Source organism: Zonotrichia albicollis, chromosome 1 (genome assembly GCF_047830755.1).
Source record: "Zonotrichia albicollis isolate bZonAlb1 chromosome 1, bZonAlb1.hap1, whole genome shotgun sequence".
In the NCBI taxonomy this organism is placed as follows: domain Eukaryota; kingdom Metazoa; phylum Chordata; class Aves; order Passeriformes; family Passerellidae; genus Zonotrichia; species Zonotrichia albicollis.
The window spans coordinates 38,163,088-38,179,871 of record NC_133819.1 but is presented as its reverse complement, the minus strand read 5'-3'; the positions used below and the strand labels follow the sequence as shown (position 1 = coordinate 38,179,871).

General features: G+C 37.5%; 1 long non-coding RNA gene across 1 annotated transcript in view; it reads left to right on the top strand.

Moving 5' to 3' along the window:
- Positions 1-16,784, top strand: part of LOC106629955 (uncharacterized) — a 151,447-nt gene that overhangs the window by 98,978 nt on the left and 35,685 nt on the right. The gene's annotated exons all lie outside the window — the stretch shown is intronic.

Sequence of the window (16,784 nt, the reverse complement as noted above, 5' to 3'; positions counted from 1 at the left end):
CCACTGGACCAGGTTGCTCAGACCCCCATCTGGCCTGGTCTTAACATTTCCAGAGATGGGACATCCAAAATTTCTCTGGGCAACCTGTTCCTCATCAGCCTCACAATAAAGAATTTCTTCCTAAAATCAAATCCAAACCCACTCTCATTTTACGGCTATCACTGCATATCCTATTGCTACATGCCCATTAAAAACAGGGAAATTAAAATTGCTTCTAGTTACAAGAAGCTTGTGTGCATTTTGTTAATTTTTGTAAGAAAATGTCATAATGTTTTTTCTGACATATGTTAGAAGTTTGGCCTCTTTGAATAGTGGCCAAACCACAATATCTTTCACTGAGTTAGCAAAGAAGCTGGAAATTTTGGATCAATAAACCTAAGTCATCACCAATCCTAGTTCTTTCTCAGAGAAAAAAACACAGCCAGGAATATCTACTAAATAAAAACATTCAATTATGCAAAGAAATAACTAGCTTATATGAATCTAGAGCTATGAAACTAATTGTAATTACCTCTTTTTTTTTTATTTTTTAACTTTCTCGATATATGGCACCAGAGCATTTGCACAGGAGTTTGCATGCAAATGCTAGAAATTACCTTGAATTAAGAAAATACAATGCTGCTGTTTTATGGTGTGGGAGAAGGATTCCTTGTCAGGAATGGGTTGGTCATGAGGTAAGTGCAGGATGCTCCCTGCTGCTGTGTGTTCTTACCATCAATATTCATCCACGTTGCAATTTCCATTTCAATTCCAAACCTCAAAATTGCTGTGCTTTTGTGTAATACACTGCTGGCACTAAATCATGCTACCTACTGATGTTTAGTGACCTGAATGAAATTGTTTCAATGTAATTGACTGACATCCTTTGTGTGTAGAAAGAAGTCTGCTCAGCAAAGGCTAAATTATGTTTTTAAGCCATAAAAAAAGGGACTTGTCTACTTTAGATTTTGAAAAACAGTGTAGGCCCATTGATTTCATCCACAAGAGGTAAAATATATCAAAAAAGTATACAACCTTAAAAGCTACTGTTCTAGAATTGCACTCTACTGTTTCTCTCTGTTTTCCTATTATAAACTATATTTTTTCCTCTTGTGATAGCTTTCTCTGATCAACACTGTGCTGCTCTTGACTGGGTGTACAGCCTTATTTCTCTTTTGGAAGTAGGTTAGGTGTGGTTGCCAAAAGGAAACGCAGCAACAGGAACATGCAAGGTGGGTGGGTATGGGCTGTGTAGTGAGTGTGTTAAAAGTCCATTCTGCACCAAAGGCTTACTGTTTAGAGGTGCAACAGTGCAGTATTTAAATCTTGTTTGGAAATGTTTGTTAGGTTAGATTTAAACACGCTCTGTGCTGTGTGTCTTCCTACTTTGCACATGTACTTTCAGTGTTAGTGAAATGTGCTATAGTTATCACATAATATTTTGCCTTCATGAAAAAAAAAAATTGTCTGTGCTTTCTCAGCTTTAGGAGAGAGCATGTATGATCTGGTCTGAGGGGAAAACACCAGAGTAAGGGGAGATAGTAAAGTTCTATCATTATTTTTATTGATTTACTTGGGAACTAGCTAATAGTTCTGTCCAAAATCTGCCCTTTGGTAATTGTATGAGCGCCTACAGAAAATCCTCTAGTCAGTTCCTACTTGCTTTGCATCCTTGGGTTTTCATCATCTTGGAGGAACAGCTATGAGCTGTTCTCAGACCTGACTGTCCCTGTCTGGGCTCGTTGCCCACGTGGCCAAACATTAACTCTCCTGACCTGACCCCTTCCTCTTTGTTGTGTGCCACTTAATTTTAGCAGGAAAACTTAAATGACTTTTACTGCTTGACACAGGTCAAAGATAAAATTATGTCCTTCATTAACTCCCTTTCCTGACAAAAGAAATAGCAATCAGGTCTCTGGCCCGTTGGCTCACTTTGTCCTTTGGATCAAGTCACAATCTGTGTGATTTCCTTTGCCTTCACTTTCCTTGGGTTATTTTTATGTAACCTTTCTCTGTAAGGTTTTGATTTGGGATATGTGGGGGATTTGAACAATGTCAGGTGTCAAATCTGTCTTCCTAGTTGTAGGTTCAGATTTTTTCCTGGCTAGGGTGAGAAAATGTAGCCTTAAAGGCACTACCTGTCTTTCTACCTTCTACTGGCTTTGAGGATGGCTTTCAGACTTTAAAAAAATCTCAACAAAGGAATGCTGTGAAAAATTATTATCAAAAGTACCATGCATATGTACTTTAAAAATTTATATGATGCACCATGATACCTCTTTATGGTTATAAACCTTTCTGTTAAAACTATAATTTGTCCTGGAAATATCTTGGAATACCAATGGTAACTTCATTATTCCAACCCATATTATTTTAAAGAAATGTAAGCTGGTAAGTGTATGTGGTGCTGAACAGTTCAGCTGGCAAAAATGTGGTAATCCTCCAACTGAGGTGTGTTAAAACAAGCATTTTGAAGGAAGCTAAGCCTTTATGTTGCATGAGCCTTGGCTGAGGGAAGTGACACATATTTCATGCCCTGAAGGCTGGCTCCAAAGGGAGAAATCTGGCAGGAGCTCAAAGGCCCTGAGGAACCTTTAGGGTTTCAGCTTTATAACTTCTGTTCACTGAACAATGAATCTGCTGGAAAATGCTGCCCATTTTGGACCTGATGTCTGCAATGTTCCGTGGAGATAGCAACACCTAATCAGTGAGCTGAGAGAAGGGGCAGGTCTGTAGCCTTGTAGGCGATGTGGAGCATGTGGCACATGGACAGCATTCTTGGAGCAGAGAGGGAAGGAGACGCAGCCTCACACTCTGCACCATAAATCTTCCACTCCTTTGCATTTCTCTCCGCTGTGCTTGGGTGTCTGATTTGATTGAAGAAGCCCTCTTCTCTGCAGCCAGAGACACATGGAAATACCTTATGCTGAAAGAAAGCCAGGACAGCCACTGGATCTGCTCTGCTCCCCAGAGCTCTGCAATAAAGTGAGACATGCTGCCTGCTGCAAAGAAAATGCTTGGTGCTCTGGTTTGTTGGTGCATGGAGTGGCTAAAATGTTGACATGCGGGATTTTAAAGGAAGCTGGTGATCTGAAAGCCTTCTGAAAGATACTTTGTTAGATACTAATAAATACAAAATAAGTATAGTATATATATACTACACACATATATATATATATATAAGTATAGTGTATATATATACACTTATATAAGTATATAAGATTGACTTATACTTACAATAGAAGCCAAACTATTTTCTAAATATTCCTTTTAATGCTCAGTACCATTGTTCTCCAAAGAGAATTTCCAGGTTTTTCCAGGCTTTGACTATTACTAGGTTCTTGGGAAGTAATCTTGATTGCTTTTGCATGCAATACCTTAAAATTGTCCCCTTTAGATATGTACCTTGTATCACAGTATATTTCTTACAATGTAAGTAGAAGATTTGGTTTGTGTTTCCTATCAGGTTTTTCCTTATGATTTTGCACAAGTGTGCAAAAATCTAAACACAACCCCATCATTCAGTCAGATAATAATCTCCTAGTAAGGTGATACATGAGGCTATGGTTAGCTGAAATGAATCTGGCTTAGAGTATTTTTCTTCCTTTTCCTCCCTCCCTGAAAGTAGGAGCTGTGCCTGAGTCTTCAACTAATTAAAGTTTTGCAGACCATGAAAACCAAGGATGATGGGTCAGTAGGCTTCTCTTTAAACATCTCATTATACTTTAACTGCAACTGAATATTGAGGGAGTTGTTTGGTTTGTGATTGTACAGTACCTAATTCTCTATATATTCCTATCTACCTGCTCTTAAATGGAACTGGAAGTCTACATTTGTACTGTTTTATCCAGTTACCTATTTGTGTCCCTTAGGTGTGTCTCATATTTGTATCTCTGCTGTGACCTTTTCAGGAGATGATTTTTTGACTTCTTTGCATGCATAAATATAGTTTACATTCTTCAGACCTATTTATACATTTTGTTTTCTACAGCATTTCTGCTGCTGTGCAATTGTAGGCACTTTTCTTTTCCTCCATTTAGAGACTATGAAAAGGAAAAGGGTATCATTTCCCTCATTCCATCTTTCCCTGCCAGATCCCACATAAATTGTTTTTTGGTGTGGCTTTCCTAGTCTTATTATTGTTTATTGATTTAACCCTATCATTCCTGTACCTCTTGCTTTGTTTGATTGCTTTACTGTTACCTCACTGTGATTAAAGCTATAAGTACCACTGAGTGAAATAAGCTTGGCTTCAAAATTCTCTATTCCCATCAACTGCAATCACACACATCACTAAGAAATTCACATGTACCAGGGAAAATAGGACATGTTCCTTCATTTCTGGACATAGGTTTCTAGAAAAATCCAGATTGACAAATTTATTTTTCGGATGATACCTTCATTTCTGTGAATGTGCACAGGTCCAGTGGCCTCTGCTGTCCAGGTGTTAACAGCTACATTTGGTGTGCATGACACCAGAACCCTCAAATTGCTTTCACCTTTTCCCCCCCTTACTTTAAGTTCCTTCTATTTCTGCCTATTCCTCAAAGGAAAAGGATTATTCTGCTCAGGTAGATCTTTAGCTTTCTTTGTGATTTATGTCACATAGACAGAGCAGTGGATGAACATCCTGAAGCATGGTCAGTTAGGATATGACAAAGTCCAGCTTGCCATAGCTAAATGCCTAACAGAATAAGTACTTCAAAGCCATTTTTTTTTTCCTAGCTTCCAGGTATATTTTTGGTCTCTTGTACATCAAACCAGGTTATAAACATGATAGATTTTGTATGTTTTTCATGTGCATCCAGCTTGTGGATGGGGACTTGAAAAGGAACTTTATTGTTCACTTTCCTGCTGAGAGCTGCCTACAAATGCCAGGGAGACATGTCAAATGTACAGCTTTCCCTTATTAGAAATGCATTGTATTTTTTTTTATTTTGGACCTTTTGCATGTCTAGTACAAAAGCAAAATCATAGAGACCCAGTTTTGCATCTAGTTTCTAGTCCCCTATCTGAAAAAATGCAAACTCTTGCTTTACCCATTAGTTCTTCTGTTACCTTGTCTCATCAGCTTCCAAATTCCAAGAAATGCACTGTAGAGTTTACTTTTTCCAACCTATTTTAGTTTATTCTATAACTTGGACACTATTGAAAGATATACAGAACAATTGCTCTCCTAAGAAAAAATGTCTTGGAATTGACCTTACATGTAGAAGGTATAGCAGAACAGTGGAGAACCTAAAAATACATTCTTAGGGCAAGCATTAAAGAGAATGAATAATTTTTTGGAATGATCTTGAGGAAAGAACTTTTATAAAAATGAACTAAATCAAACAAAGTCTCTTTATTCCTCTTTGTAAATGGTTTTGCATGGTAACAAGATTCTTTCCTTGTTCAAGATGATCTCATTCTTCTCAAATGGAAGTGAATGAGAGGACAGAGAAAAAAAACTGATTATAGCAGAAAAAAATCCAAAATACCAGACAAATGAGGATCACGTCAAGCTGATAATGAATGAAAATACTCTTCTGTCTCCTAACATTCTGCAGCTTAATCTATACCTGCATTCAGTGAAAAAAAAATTCCTCATAAAATGAAATACTGTGTGGTAAGAGTCATGCAAAAATATGATTTATAGGAAATAATAACCTTCTAAGTTATTACTTAACTTCTTTTCTTCTCCAAAAGCTGGGATTAAAAAGTAGGTCAACAAGCCCATTTAAATAGCTTATTCCACAGTGTGGTTTAAATTAGTGCTAGTGACAAGTGTATGAAGTGCTGTGCATTTTATTTTTATGGCATATTGGTTAAATTTAGAATTGTTCAAAGTGGTTGTTATATACAAGCCTCTAGGCAAATCCTCAATCTTTCAGTCAGTGGGCTTTGTTCTTGCTTTTAAACACATAAAACGTGTTGTCATTGTTTGTAAACCAGGTGTTTTATCTGAATGTGTAATTACTGTAATGAGCATTAGTGTTAGTCCAGTGGTAGAGCCTCTAGCATTGAGGAGCTACAATTCCAGCTCAAAGGGTAAGGCATTTATATTCTCTGGGCACGTGATTCCTGTTCCTAGTTTTGTTCACAAGTCCTTCCAGAAGAATGATTTTAATCTAGAGACAAGCTGAAACCGTTAAGTCTCACTGAACAGAACTGCCCGTGTAATGTTATTTAGTATTGATAGGTCAGGCAGCTTCCATCAGACAGATGGCCCGGGATGAAAGAGTGATTGTAGGCAAGGAAATGGCTTTTGCAGGAGCTCTGTTCTTGTTTCAAAAAGCCATTCTTTGGCTTGCAATCTCCCTCTCTGCTGCTTGAAAGCTGCCAGAAACAATTCTGGCCCTGAATTTCAGACGTACCTAGCGCCAAGGTGAGGACAGAGGTTTCCAGCCCAGCTAGAAATTTTTCTCTCCCTCCTGCCTTTGTTGCTTTGCAGCATAGGGTTCTCATCTGCACCCTGACTGGGAAGATACCAGCAGAGATGAGTGAATAATGAGGAAATCTACTCACTAGTGTTTTGACAATTGCTAAATAGAGTTTTGCTTAGATCATGTTTGTGCTTATTTTATCAGCTATGGAGCTTTTTCTGAAAAGCTGTGGGAGTGAAGTGTTTGCTCAAAAGAATACTTGCAGGGAACTATTTCTGGGATGTATTCATGATTAATTTAATCAAAAACCAGTTTTTTCTCACTGCTGATTAATGATTACGTCATAAGTGAGGAAACAGAAACAGGACATAAATCAGCGAGTTAAATTCGAGCTTGCTCTCTTTCAGAGCTCTACATAATTCAGCTGCAGCAGCGTGTCTTCAGTAGCTTTTTTTATATCCTGCTCTCCCAGTAATGATACCCTTGTCAGTCTCCTCCTGCCCTGCTCTTGTATGCCATTCTATTTTATGTATGTTCTCATTCTGCTTTCATTGTGAAGTATACGAGCACCTAGCAAGTTCACGGTACGTGAGGTGACTAGCATCGGTGGTGTTTGTCTCATCCCTTCCCTGTGGGAAGCACTAGAGACTTAGTGCGAGTGCTTTGTTTTGGTAAGATTGTTATCTGCTTATGGGAAGCAAGACAGAAAAAGAGTGATTTGCATTTGGAGTGAGAATTGATGCCATTTTTAATAGTCCTTTGCCCCTATAGGAATTTGTTTTGTAGCCTTGGCTGGCTACTGGCAAAGCCCTGTGTTTTAAGCCTGTAATAGCCGATAGTTACATTTTTGTACTTGCATGCTCCAACAAAACATTTTTGTCAAGTCTCTGACCTCACTTTACTCTTGATCATCCCATAATTGTCTTCTAATTGCAATGGGCAGCTGAAGATCCTGAGAAACCAAGGCACCAAAAGAGCTGCCAATGCAATGAAGTGCTTTTCTGCCCTTGCTGCTTTTTCTTCCTTTTATAATTTTGCAGTTGTTGGACAGACTTTTTATTTGTGCTCTGAAAATTGCACACACACTGACCAAGATAAGGGAATAATAAGGAAAATTACTACGTATTTTCTAAGTAATTTATCAGGTGTTGTTAACTATTTCATACGAGCACTGTCCGGTCAAGGCAATATACTTAAGCCACAGTAAACTTTGCTTGGCAATGACTTAAGTCATTGGTAAGCTTTAGCTAACAATCCACTGCATTTGGTAAAGCACTTAAAGCCCATATTTATGTTCCCTTGACTGCAGTGAATTGAAGAAAGCGATTAAGCACACTTCCAATCAGGACGGATTTCCTGTATTGGACCTCTGTTGCAGACATATCTTAATAGGAACTGTCACATAATGTTTGTCTTTACTCCTTACATGAACAGTGAGAGGAGTTAGGTATGGTACAGTAGGCTTCTATCATGTCACAATTAGTTACTAATATAAAAAGTAATTTGAACAAAATTTTCTGGAGTAACTTGGTCTGACAAATCCTTGCAAATTTCTGTAAGACACTCAAAGAAGTACCTCTCTAAGGTCTATTCATAAGTTATGATGCCATATTCGGATTCAAAGAAGACTTTAAGAGTCAGTTAACTTTGGAGAGCTTGAGAGGCTTAAGAGCAGAAGGAATAAGCATTTATTTGAGACAGTATCAATTCATATTAAATTTGATGAATCTGAAGGACCTTTCAGGAATACCTCCTGTTTAGCATTGCAAGAGGAACTCTAAAGGTGCTCTGAGAAGTTACTGCTTCAAAAATATTGACAAATCACTCTGTCTCAGCACTAATAGACTACTTATTCATGAGCTGAAGATTAATATCTTGTTTTCCTGTGCAAGGAAGCAGCAAGCAGACAGGTAAGAAAGCCCAGAAATAATGGATTCCACAACATGGCATGAAGGTTGACAAAGAACTCATACCTTCCCAGCACAGCAATGACCTCTGAAATTATGAGACTCCATCAGGAAGCTGAATCAAAATTTTTACATATTATTGTAAGTATGCAAAAGTGATTATAAAAAAGAAAATTCAAAAGTGATTATACCTTGTAGCAGAGGTAAACCCTGTATGAAGTAAATTTGCTTAAAACATAGCCCTATAGAGAGGTTGTATTCAAACCAAGAGTTTGAATAAATAGTAAGACTAGATTGGAGTGTAATAAACTTATTACTGAATGGCTGTCTCTCCCATAAATTCAGATACTCATTTGTTTATCTGATGTCATAGCACTGATGTATCACCAGGTACCACTCAGATACACCAGAGATATTTGCCATTTAAAATTTATCAGGCTTTCTATAATAAATGTAAACATGTTCCACAGGTTAGTGAGATTTAATTTCCTATCTCTAAAAGCTTATTTACCTAAGGTGCTCCCTAAAATGTATTTCAATTTGAAGAACTAAAAACCTTGGGGCTGATATTAACCTCATAGTGAGAGGTCCCATTTGTGACTAAAGGTTTCTTTGGGGAAAAAGGTCTAAATTAGGTAGTTGTTATTTTTTAGAAGCTAGTTGGATTTTTTAGAAGTACCACAACAATCTTATTTAACCACTGTTTAACTGATAATTTTGCTTCCTTTTAATTGCGTAATTTTCTGAGTTGTACAACCAAATTCCATGATGATCCCACCTGAGGGTTTTTCTTGAGAGACAATACTTTACAGTTGTTTAGCTGTGTCTCGTTTCTCTAGGCACTTTTTGGTAATCTGGACACAATTTCTTGATGCTTGTTTATGTGGACGTAATTCTGGTCCTAAGAGCTCATCTAGAAAGCCAAATTAATTAATACTCAGTGTAAATCCTTAGAAAAGTATTTCTCTGTGAACAGACTGAATAAGCAAGGATCAGGTAATAAAGTTTATCTGGAATGGTATTGCCATACAGGATCCATGTACCTTTGAAATATTTAGCTCTCTAAATTGATTTATTGCAGTTCATTTTACCTTTGTTTTGTCAAAGCTTGCTTTTTGTCTCTCACAGTAAAAGGAAACAAATACACTCATGCTTTAATAAAGGATGAAGTTTTTGTTTTGCCATCATTATTAGCCTTTCAACAGAAGCAAGGCAAGATGGGCCAGCCAAATAACACTTTATTGCTACTTCTGCTGCACTGGCATGGCTCTGGGTAAAACACACTTTTGTTTTGGTTCAGCTGCTCTTGACATATGCTCCCTATCTTAATCTGCAGCCCTGGAAAAAACCCAAATCTCATGGAACTTGATTCTGGGGTAAAGGCTAACAGGATAGTGAGCTAACGTCTCTGATGTTTTCTTTTTTTTTTTAATTCACTCCTGTTACTCTGTTTTGATAGTGGGTAGATACAGCAAAATGACACTGTGTGGCACCTGGCTTGGGAAGTCAAACAGCTTGTATTTTTCCTCATGAAGCAATTTCAGTTAGATATGCACAGATGTAGTTACTTCAAGGTATATCCGCCTAATATTCTCATGTTCTGTGACTCTTAAAACAGTACAACTAAAACTTAGTTTTCATCTAGGCAAATGGGTTCTCTCACAGCATTGGCATGACATGACATTTTGCACAAGGATTGTCCTTTTATACTAAAACAGAGGGATAAAAAGGAGTACCCACAATTTTTGAAGCAGAGCATAGAAATTATATTCTTGGGGATTCTCTTGAGAATCTAGGTATGATTCAGTCAATCTCTGAAAAATTTGGGAGATGATTCGCAAATTCTTGTCCCTAAATGTGTTTTTAAATCCCGTTGGTTTCACCTAGCATTGGCTAGAACTGCCTGTTGTGAGCAGTCATCTGTGGTTTTGTGGTGATTTGGCAACTGTGTTTGGAGGTACTTTTTTGCCACTGCTTCCATGTCAGAACTAAGGTCAGTGCAGGTGACAGACTTAATACTCTGGATCCTCTGTAAAATCATGCGTCTTTTTTTCTGGTGTAGCTATGGCTGTGTCCCCCTAGAGATACAGGCCTGGGCATAATGTGGCTCATCTCAAATGGCCTTGCTGTCCTAAATGGAGCTACTCATATGTAGGGGTAAGGTTATACCCAAATTCCCACAAGAAACTGGCTAAAGTTTGACCTGACAATTTTCTGCAAGCAACCAGTTTCTTACTTATCAATTCCCTGGCTCATTATGGTTTCCTTTATTATTTATTTATTTATTTAAAATTAAAATTTCTCATTCTTATAGAAATATCCTTGGAATATGAAAAGTGTTACCAACTGACTTGGTAATGAATTCTTGAGGCCAAACTTCTGGCAAAAGCCTGTAAATTAAAAGGATTGCAACATTTCAAAGTTCCTTTGTCAGACACTGCCTTTATTTTAAATAATTTATTTATTATATGTAATAAAAATTTAAAATTTAAATTTAAAAATTTATTTATTATATGTAATAAATAAATAAATTTTAAATTATAAAATATAAATTAATATTAATTTCCCTACATTATTACTGTCTGTACAAGAATGATGGATGACAGAGAATGAAGTTCCCATTAACTTATGCTGTTACCCATAAATCCTCCAGAGTTTTCTAATTAACATGTAAGTTTACTAGTTTGAGCTCCTTGTGAGAGTCTGTTCCCGGTGCTCTGTATTTCTACCAGTGCAGTCCAGAGGTCCATAAATCTTCATTGCTCTGGGATTCCCAGTATGTCCCATTACCATGAAAAAGTGACATCTGATGCAAGACGTGTAAATACTTTATAAAAAGTTCTATAAAGTGTTTCATTCTTCACTGCGGAATTACAGTTTTATGGTCCATAAATAAAGGCAAACAAGGAAAACTAAAATATGAGGAATGGTTGTATATCACACATGTTATCTGGAATGAAATTGTTTCTGCTCTGGTGACAAATGTCCAACCTCCAATTTGCATTCATGTCTTGTGTTATGCCACTCTAAGGGCAGATGGTTGATGTTTTTATAAATGACCTCAAAGAATAAAATGATAGATTCTGGTATCATCCAGCTTTTCATGGGACAAGTATTAGATGGGCTTAGAGACCAAGGGATAAAGCTTATCAGCCTGGTAAAGTTTGAGTAAAACCAGTATTTTTTGGGGGCCAACTTTATATAGTTAAAAAAACTAAGGTTTTTGGACACACAATGCAACTCTTTCCTCCAGCAAAACAATATAAACATTCTGAAATTATCTGCTTTGTTCAGCAGCAGCCCATGATGGGTTTTGTTGTAGTGATACATGAATTTTCATAATTCAATTACTACAATAATCACCTAGCAAAAGAAGTGAAAAGGATTTCATAGATCATCAAATCCAAGCTGCTGTGCTAAGCATATTGGCATATCAACCTATTTATAAATGCACCAGCTCCACCAAAATTGCTTCAGATATCTTCTCCTCTTACCTGCATGAGTAGAGCATTCTGGATATGCATTTGTCTTATGGAGGGTCCACTCTGTGCCTATTTATAGTCTGGTTATATGCATTGATTCTTCAATCTGGACTGCGTTTCAACAGCTATTTTCTCCCTCCAGTATTCTTAATCCAAGAATTGCTGGCATTTTTCTCTTTTTTTCTGGATTGCCTCTTTTTTTCTGATTTTTCTGCTTTTTATGTAAAATAACATTCATTGTTCTCATCATCTTAGCTCTCCTCTGACTTGTAGTAGTCCTAATGCATCATGAAACATGAAACTGAAATTTGTAAGTGTAATTCTAAACAAGGTCTTACAGAGGTAACACATTGTGCTTTCCCTTCTTTTACCATGTATGCTGCAATACCATTACATTTGTCTTTTTTATGCCTATATTTATGGTTCACTGTCCTTGAAATCTGTGTTACCAGGCATTTCCAGCTACTAAACTCTGGGATTAACTCTGATCCCCAGCCCTTGGTAGTCTTTGGTAGAAGTTTTGTTATGTGCCAAGACTTTGTCCGTCTGATGAGACCTGAAGTTGCCTTTCCTTTCCCAGCGGAAAGGGAAGCAAGCCCTAGTGGATAGGTAGGAGGAGATGCAGTGACCTTTGGTCATGTCCTTGACTGTCACAGGTGAGGGCTGTAGGCTGCAGAGTCTGCAATACCTATGCTTGTTTTGTGAATTATTTTATCAATAATATTGAATTTATCTCACCTTCTCTATGTTTTTAATGTTGTCCTAGTGTGTCATCAGTATAATTTATTATGTTCACAACAGTAAGTAGCTTGATATGATTTAGATAGGTGGTCCCATCTTCATGAATCAGGTATGAGTGAAACACTAGTGGGGTAGTTCTCTATTATTGTTGGCTTGATACGAAATTATTTTAAATCTGCCTCAGTCAATGTGTTTTCATTTTTTTTCTCTTTGTCTTTCTGGGTTCAATTGGAGTAATAGAAGACAGTACAGGTGGCATTTTTGGAGGTGTCTGTTAACATCTGGAACAAAGATTCAGAATTAAGATTACTTCATTTAAACAAGCGACTTCTTCCCTGGAGATTATACTTAGTATTTTCTGCATAACTGTGAAAAGAGCTGCTCTAAATATCCAATGTGTTAGTGGTCTTGGTTAACAGGAGATACCATAACTCTCACAGCTGTCTCTTCACTAAATTTACAGGTTAAATCAAGAGACAGTGCACTTGGCTCACAAGCAAGATTGAGGTCAAGGCATATGTGCTGAAAGACTATAAGCAGATATCTGGGGTTTAGGAATCAGAAGGGTTAGGAGCAGGTGCATATTCCACTTTTGTTGAGCATCTCATTCCTTTCTTCTTTCAAGAGTTTCTCAGCCTCCCCCTAGGAGCAGCAGCACTAAGGTGCCACCTTCTCCTCATTGTTCAGTGCCAGGAGGGTAACGAGGCCTGACTTGGAAATGCCGTGTGAGTGGCAGGCAGCTGAGCAGCCTGACTCAGGGTATCTCTGCACTACAGCACTGCAAATCTGGCAAACCTAATTACGCTCACAGGGATAATGACAACTCCATATGGGATGGAAAATTGTTTGCATGTAGGTTTTGCTTCTTAACTCTTCTGCTCTTCCTGCAGTTAGTAGGCAGGCAGCAGCCTCCAAAGCTAACAGCAATGCTACTGCTGGTCCAGCTGGCACAGAAAATTTAAGTTCACACAAGCCAGCTGGCTATCTCCTTGTCTCTTTTCACCTAAGAGACTGAAATATGTCATCCTTGAGATATGACCAGACTCCTGGAACTCACAGCTCTTTCTGGGAAAGAAACAGCATTATTAGTACCTTGTATATGCTTCCCTTCAGGAATATATAAATATTAAATATGGATATATGTATTTATATGCTTTATCTATCTATGTTTGTGCAGGGGTGTTAAAACTAAAATGCATACCAAGGAGACTTCAAGCTTAGAAATTGATATACAAAAAAAGAACCAGGAAATGAAGAAACAAGGTTCTCTGTTTTCATTTTGATACGGCTGCCTTACTTGCACTACCCTGCGTGTGTGGTAGCCTTAATTATCAGCTGGATTGTTTAAATATGCAGCCAATATTATTCTGTACTCAGAGTCATTGATACTGGGAGGATCACAGTATTTTCATTTCCTGTGTTTTAGGAACTATTTTATTACTCTTCAAAATGGCTCTAGTGGTTTTCATAGTTATTTTCCTTTCCCTAGTAAATACAAATATATGGAGAAAGATAAAAATGGCTTTTTTAATATCATTGTTTTATAAGTAGCCCTGCTAGGCTTTCAAAGTCATATCTGGAACAATGAATTGAATGGGACATTACATTTACTGATGCTGCTGTTTGGCTGAATTGCAGTTTTGCAGAGGCAGCAATGTATCAGACTGAGCCATGAATCTTTCCCAAGAGAATGTAGAATTTGGAGATGACTGAAAGTGATAAAAACACAGAGAATGCCATCTATTTGGGTGTGGTGCTAGGGCAATATTGGTAATAGCTCATTAAGATACAGATGCTTCTTTTAATGTAAATTGTTCCAGCCAATCCTGACAAGCTGCTTTTTAATAGCACAAAAATTAAAGGGGCTTATTTTGCATCTCCCCTTTTGGCTGCTCAAAACTTAAGAAATGCTCAAATGAAACAATTTTAAAACTACCCGAGCTTGCAGAAATGAAATTAAAAACATGACATAAAAGCGCTTTAAAAAGTTCTAATTGTGGATTCTTGTCTTGTATCTTATGGAGAGCAGATGTGCAGAAAGCTGTAGCAGTAGTCTGAGATGCCTACAGTGCAGAAGTTTATTAAAAGCAGCAAAGGAAAACCTTTACCTCACATAAGTAACAGATGCTGTTTATCCCCTGATTGCCTACTCGTGGTGGCACTGAGTGACTTAGTATATATTGGCTAAACCAAGAAGATCTGTATTCAAACAAACCTGTAAATAAAGCTAAATATTTAGTTAGTGCAACTTTCTTCCAGGGTAACGAATGAGGATTGTGGCAATGAAAGCACTGGATTGTGGCAATGAAAGCATTGGATTGCACTTATTTATTGAATATTAACATAAATGAAGGCAGGATTTAGAGTAATTAAAATGGAAGGGCTACAGATATTAGGTTATTATAGTCTGAACTAGTGAACTGCAACCTTTCTTGCTCTATCAGTTTTATTAGAATAATGTCTATATAACTCAGTAAATGCTCATGGCCCTTGGTCAAATTAGGGTGCTCTCTAAAAGCATCTCAAAGGTTATCAGTCTGCTTATGCCAAGGATGCTCATGCACATTACTCAGTGCTCTCACCTGTTCTGAGCATTTGTTATCTGCTCTGTCATTTGGGATCTGGGATCCATGGTTTGGAGTTCTTGGGAATTACACAACATCCCTTTTTATGGATGGCATCCAAACATGAGGCATCTCACTTAGCATCAAAGATCTACTGTCATGAATAATATATGTTTAGGAGGCTGGAAATCAAGCAAAATAGATCACATGTAATTCCAAGAAAATATCTCAAAGGCCGTAGTATAAGACTGTTTTATAAGATGAATTTGGAAACTCTTGTCTACTTTTCCAAACCTATAAAGATAAGCTGAAGTAAATAGATAGTGAAATGGCCTACTTAAGGTCTTTGCATCTTTTGCAAGTTTTAAATGCTTTCACTGGAGGCAATGCTTAAAGTTGCTTAGCACCCAAATTTTTTGCAGTAGTTTTTCAGCTACAGCATCCTTCAAAGGCATCTGCAGAGATACACCAGGAATGCATCCAACCATTCCAAGTGCTTTGACACTAAGTAAGATGTCTCATGTTTGGATGCCACCCATAATCAAGGATGTTGTGCCATTCCTAAATTCTAAAAATTCCAAACCATGGATTGCATTGTGAAAGTTCTCTTTAAACCTTTTAAGTGAAATATGTTGGAGGTATCTTCCCTGAGGATTACTGGCAAACACCTCGTGTTTATAGGGGTACCACACAATTTAGACAGCACAGACAGGATGTCTCTTTCATTCTAATTTGTCTCCGTACATGGTTTATAACATTTCCCCAAATTACTTCTTGATGTGCAATTCTTCATGCTTGTTCTACTCTCAGAAGTGAGTCTTTTTCAAGGGATTTCAAAGAAGACAATTTTAGCTCCAAGTGTGCTGGGCGTGAAAAAGGATTGTTTTGACACACTTTTATGCTCCGGTTGCTCCAGAAGCATTTAAATCTGAAAACTGCAATTGTGATGGGTAAGCCTCAGCCTCTCAGATAAGGTGTTAGAAGCACTCAAAAACAACATTAAAAGGACATGAAGGTTGTAAAGTTGAGCACCTGCCAAAAAACAAATTAGGCAATGATAGAATGAACATTGATAGTGAATCCTTAGTTCAGTCCTGCTCTGTGTATAGGTTATGACAATTTTGAAGGGATAAGATACCATTTTTTTCATGAACTGTCTTTTTCCCTCCTGGTATTGTCTTTGTTTACTGCATCTGTATTACCACATTTGTCTTTCCAGATACAGTTTTCTCACTCAGTCATTCCTTGCTTTATCCTTCCAGACTTTTCATTACCACCCCATTCCTAACATTTCCTTACCTCACATTCTTGCTTTACCTTCACTCTCAAATGTCTCTGTCATCTTTTTTTCACTCTGCTGTCTTATATCTTTTTCCTGCAGTTGGCCAAGAAAAATGAAACTCTAAGGAACGACAATGACATATTTTATATGTACTTTTCTTAAGGTACAGAGAACTGATTTCTGTATGAGAATATGTTTGTAAGTAAACTTTTGGAGGAGGAGCTAAGGGGAACCCTTCCAGATTTTTGCCAAAGTCAGTTGTCTCCCATACGTTTGTCTTGCAGGTCCTTTTGCCATGCCATGTGTACTGGGATTTCCAGTGGGGATGCAGCTTCTTTATTTCAATTAAAGTTATGCTGAGTTTTCTAAGACTCTGTTAATAAATGAACTTAAGACATTAGAAAGGTCTAGGTTAGAAAGGAGGATGCTATCTAGAAAAAAAATCAGAGATGTTGGTATTCCTC